This window comes from Nematolebias whitei, chromosome 6, assembly GCF_014905685.2.
Source record: "Nematolebias whitei isolate Nwh7 chromosome 6, NemWhi1, whole genome shotgun sequence".
Lineage (NCBI taxonomy): Eukaryota > Metazoa > Chordata > Actinopteri > Cyprinodontiformes > Rivulidae > Nematolebias > Nematolebias whitei.
In genome coordinates this window covers 25,214,150-25,220,149 of record NC_056503.1, presented here as the reverse complement: position 1 = coordinate 25,220,149, position 6,000 = coordinate 25,214,150, and positions in this window count along the sequence as shown.

The window sequence follows — 6,000 nt, the reverse complement described above, 5'->3', positions numbered from 1 at the left end:
GTAACAGACCCTTTGTTATATGAATTTGAATGTATTTTTGCGCATTTGTTAAGAAAATAATAGTGTTTGTATAGATAAAAAGGTACATATTATTGTATTTTACTCATGTATAAACTTATTTAACTGTTTTTTTACCTTATTTAATTTACTTTGTAGATTGTAAGACCTTTGCTCCAATATTGCCAATGTCTGTGGTTATTTTTAAAAGATTAAAAACAACCTGTATTCACAGAGCTTCACTTTTTCCACATTTTGTGATGTTACAGCCTTTTTCCAAATTCTATTAAATTAACATATTTCCTCAAAATTCTACACACAATACCCCGTTATGACGTGAAAGAAGATTTTTGCAAATTTATAAAAAATAGAAAACAATGAAATCGTGTACATATTCACAGCCTTTGCATCATACTTTGTTGATCCACCTTTGGCACCATTACAGTTTCAAGTCTTTTTGATGATGATGATGATGCTTCAAGCTGAGCACACCTATCTTTAGAAAGTTTGTCCCATTCTTCTTTACAGTACTTCTCGGGCTCCATCAGGTTGGATAGGAGATGTCTGCACAGGCATTTTCAGATATCTGCAGAGATGTTCAATCAGATTCAAACTGGCTTGGACCCTCCAGGACCTTCACAGAGTGGTCCTGAAGTCCCTCCTTTGAGATCTTGGCCATGAGCTTTGGGTCGATGTTCTGCTGAAAAATTCAATTCAGTTTATTTATATTGCGCCAAATCACAACAAAGTTGTCTCAGGGCACTTTACAGGAACATTCACATACATAGAAAAGCAAATTAGTAAAGTTCTTTATCTAAGAAAGCCAGCAGACTCATTGAATCTTCACTTTGTCGCAGTCTCCCATCCTGAGCAAGCACAATGGCAACAGTGGAAAGGAAAAACTCCCTTTTAACAGGAAGAAACCTCCAGCAGAACCAGACTCAGGACAAGTGGCCATCTGCTTTGACCGGCTGGGTTTGAAAGGACAGAAAGGAGAGACAAACGAACACAGAATGGTAGGTCCAGGTGTACCTGAAAGACAAAAACATGTGTTAAGGATAGAAAATAATAATTATAAATACAAAATAGGTTGAGCAGAGTAAAGACAATAGCAGTAAAAAAGTGTGGTCAGTTTGTCCTCCTGCAGTCTAAGCCTATAGCAGCATAACTAAGGGACAGCTCAGGAAGTCCAAGCCGACCCTAACTATAGGATTTAGCAAAAAGGAAAGTCTTACGCCTAGTTTTAAAACTGGACAATGTGTCAACCTCACGGACAGAGATTGGAAGTTGTCTAATAAAGTTAAATCTAGTCCTCTGAACATTCAAAAAACAAAACAAAGCAAAACAACAACAAAAAAATGTGGAAACGTTTCGTCTTTCTTCCGAAAGACTTCTTCAGTCTGAGGTGCTGTTTTCAGCTCAGTCTCTTAAATAGCACCTTCTTAGAGTGGATCAACCAGTTTGCTGCTGACAACCAAAACCAGCTGCTCACATGATCAAGAAGGACCATCAGCCTAACAATGGATCATTAGCACACTGATGGCTGTTTACTGTTCACAGAGGGCTGAGTGATACTAGCAATAACAGCATTGTAAGAGGGGGACAGTTGAACACAGAGACCTCCGCCCCTGTTTAACGATGGACGATTTCTTTTCACAAAGATGGCCTCCTTTACTCCTCTCTCAAACCATCGTTCTTCTCTGTCCAGGATGTGAACATGCATCAGGATATTTTCTCTAGAATTTTTTAGAATAAAGTTAGGTTAGATATATGTCTATAATTGGCCAGAATTTCTGAATCAATGTCAGACTTCTTAAGTAAAGGTTTAATTACAGCAACCTTAAAGCTCTGTGGTACATAACCATCCATTAAAGACAAATTAAGTAGATCCAAAATTTGGACATTAATTAGGAGAAATACCTCTTTAAACAGTCTGGTTGGGATGGGATCTAGCAGGCATGTGGATGGTTTGGATGAAGCTATTTTATTTTTTTGACAATTCAGAGAGCTCAACGGTACAAAAACAGTCCAAACCCAAATCAGGCTCCAGCAACATCTCCAAAGCTGCACCATCCGAAAGTGGAGCAGGGGTAGTAGAAGGAAGGATGGTTTGAATTTTATCTCTCATTGAAATAATTTTATTTATAAAGAATCTCATGAAGTCGTCACTGCTTACAGTTGTAGGAATACATGGTTCAACAAAGATGGGACTTTTAAATAGTCTGTCTATAGTACTGAACATGAACCTCCCTGAACATGAGCCATATCGAAAACCCGAAACTGGTTGACGCTCGCTGCTGACCATGCCTGGGGGTTACAAATCAGATGACATGACTATGAAGTCTATCACTGATCTACGACCTAGGACATCCTGGTGCCAAGTGCACTTATGGACATCCTTATGTTCGAACATGGTGTTTGTGAAGGACAAACTATGACTAGCACAGAAGTCCAACAACAGAACACCACTCGGGCTCAGTTCAGAGAGGCCATTCATCCCTCTCACACCCCTCCAGGTCACACTGTCATTACCCACATGGGCATTGAAGTCCCCCAGCAGAATAAAGGAGTCCCCAGCTGGCGCACCTTCCAGCTGGCACACCTTCCAGCAGCCCTGCCAAGGACTCAAAGAAGGTTGGATACTCTGAATGGCCATTCGGTGCATAGGCACAGACAACAGTCAGAGCTTGTCCCCCCACCCCAAGGTGAAGGGAAGCCACCCTCTCATCTACAGGGAAAAACTCCAACACACAGGCACCAAGTCGGGGGGCTACAAGTAGACCCACACCAGCTCAATGCCTCTCACCATGGGCAACTCCAGAGTGGAATAAGGTCCAGCCCCTCTCAAGGAGATCGGTTCCAGAGCCCATGCGTTGAGGTGAGCCCAACTATATCTAGTCGGTCCCTCTCAACCTCACACACAAGCTCAGGCTCCTTTCCCACCAGAGAGGTCATGTTCCATGTCCCAAGAGCCAGCTTTGGTAAGCCAGGGTCAGAGCGCCAAGATCCCCGCCTTCGGCCACTGCCCATGGCATAACGCACCTGACTTTTATGGCCCTTCCTGCAGGTGGTGGGTCCACATGAAGCCAGTTATTCTAGGAACATGTTGTTCTAGGAACATGAGCATTTAAATAATTAGCAGGAGTGGATTAATTTATACTAACAAAATCCTCCTGTTGTAGCCAGGTTTCTGTCAATAAATCAATATGATGATCAGTTATCAGTTCATTAACTAAGAGGGATTTAGAGGAAAGAGATCTGATGTTCAATAATCCACATTTAATGATTATATTATTTTGTTCTGTTTGAGTAACTGTGTTTATTTTAACAAGATTTATATGATTTATATTTTTAGAGCTGATTTTTGGTTTATTTAATTTGATCTGTGGGTGAGTTGACACTGTTTCAGTGAGGGTGTGGGTGGGTAACAGAGGAGAAGCAGCAGAGAGGTGTGGAGGACTACAACTCTACTTCCTGGACTGGACCCTGGGGTTGTCAATAATTTGGAGAACAAACAAAATCAGCCAACTACTAGAAAGAAGAGCAGCTCCGTCCAAAGTGGGATGGATGCCATCTCTCCGCATCAAACCAGGTTTTCCCCAAAGAGCACTCCAGTTATCTACATAGCCCACATTGTTATCAAAACACCACCTGGACAAGCAGCGGTTAAACAACGACATACAGCTAAACATGTCATCGCTGGTTAGGTTGGGGAGGGGGCCAGAGAAAACTGTGGAGACAAACATGGCTTTAACGAAGTCACACAACGAAGCAACATTAATTTTATTGATGATGATTTTAGAAAAATATCACCCCAGTCTGAGGTCAAGAGCGCTCTGGAGCAGGTTTTCATCCAGGATGACTCTGTACATTGCTTCATTCATCTTTCCTCTATTCTGACTAGTCTGTCAGTTCCTGCTGCTGAAAAACATCCCCATAGCATGATGCTGCCCCACCACCATGCTTCACTATAGGGATGGTTGACCTTTCCTTTGACTTCATGCTTGGTGTATGCGCTCTGACATGCACTGTCAATTGTGGGGCTTTATATGGACAGGTGCATGTTTCCAAATTAAGTCCACTCAACTGAATTTACCACAGGTGGACTCCATTTAAGTTGTAAAAACATCTCAAGAATGACCAGTGGAAACAGTTTGCATCAGAACTCAATTTTGAGCTTCATGGTAAATGCTATAAATACTTCCTGCATTGTAAATGTGGACTTTAGAGGAGAAGAGGCAGCCTCCCTTATGAACTGTCTTAAACATTTGTTTATCGTTGCTTCTGAAATTCAAATTATACACTTTAGTCACTCCTCAAAATGATTAAAAAATGTATTTTAAAACAGCAAATCACTCATATTTGCAGTACACAAACATGGACTAAAACTGCAAACATTTAAATGGAAATGAAACTAATGGAGAAGCTGCTTGGATATGAGGACAGAATTAATGCTTTGTAAATACTGCACTCAAGATTATTTTTAAATGTGCAAGTAAACTGCATTCATAAGTTACAAATAGTTACAAGTATTTTTGACAAATGGGTCTTGCATGGCTCTACAATTTTCATTTGGGAAATGCTGCTACAGTACAATCAGATGCTTCTCGTCTAAACCTCTTAATGAATGCTCAGAGTACGCCATTTGTTTTCTAATGTAGCATTATCCTGCAGTCGATGTAAAAACTCTGACTTCTTTAAAGATGGCTCACTCCCAACATGATTTTCTTTTCCTGGCTTGTGTTGGTTGAACACCTACAGACGTTAAAAGTTTTAGGGCATAGTGATAAGAATGATGTGAAATAAAAATGCCTAGCTTCACTGTCACATGTTTGCTTGGGGCTCAAGATGCTCAAGTTTTGTGATGGATACTGTTAGCAGTCTCTTTGTCACCATACAGCACCACCCCGAGCACCAAGAGCAAAACAAACCACAGGGTTTATACCTCTGACAGAGACTTCATCCATCAGGTCCTCCAGCATCCTGTCTGTAAAGAAGACAAACAAAGCTGTATTTGTCTTTTCACCAATGTACCCCATTGGTAATTATCACTCACTGAATTTTATTTGACGTTTACTTTTAAATATTTGCGGCAAGTTGAACAACTGAGCATAGATTAATGGAGGAAGGTAAAACTAGGTGTACCTCTGGAACTTTTTCATATGGGGTGATCATTAAAATGGAAAACCACTGGAATGATCAACAACAGCGCAGTCTATGCTAAAGAACTTGTGCCGCCATCTTACTATGATCATTGTGGTGTTTTTCATTACCACCAGCATGGCAGCAGACCGTTGATTCAAACAAAAATAAGGACGTATATTCTGTGGCTGAAGATGTTTTGCTTCCCATCTGGAAGGCTTTATTGATTCAAAAAATATCTGGAGAGTAGAGATTCCAAGTTATTTGTGGTTGAGGAAAGGGGGAATTGGAAATACTCTCCGTCTGATTGTGCATGTAAGCACTTGGGGAAAAAAAAGTGAAAAACTGACTTTCATTTAGGTGTGTAGCTACATCTAAGAAAAAACGTTCCCTTTTGAAAACTGAGTTGCCATGTCAAAATCCTAGATGACCAATGCCATAAATGTCCATACTGGGACTTCCGGTAAGATGGCGCCCGTGTACATGGCTTGCAATCCACCTCTGCTGATGGTGTTCGGATTATTTTTGGTTTTTGCATTTCACATCTGTGACATCAACTCTCTGCTGGTGTATGACAGACAATAACTTTTGAATCTTTGTTTTTCTGACACTGAAGTTGCTTATTTAGACCATTATCAGCGTACCTCTGGACACACCCCCCCCCCCCCCCCCCCCCCCCCCCCTGCTGGCGGACGTGCCAGCTTACCTTCGCTGCGCTCCTCACCTGCCCGCCCGAAGATCTCGCTTCAGACGCCGGGGAAAACGCGTTGGTCAGCTGGTGAAGCTGAAAGCTCTGCGCGCTGCATCTTCCTCTCCAGCTGGCGGTCATGGTCTCCAGCTTCCTGTGTGCCCGGACCAGGT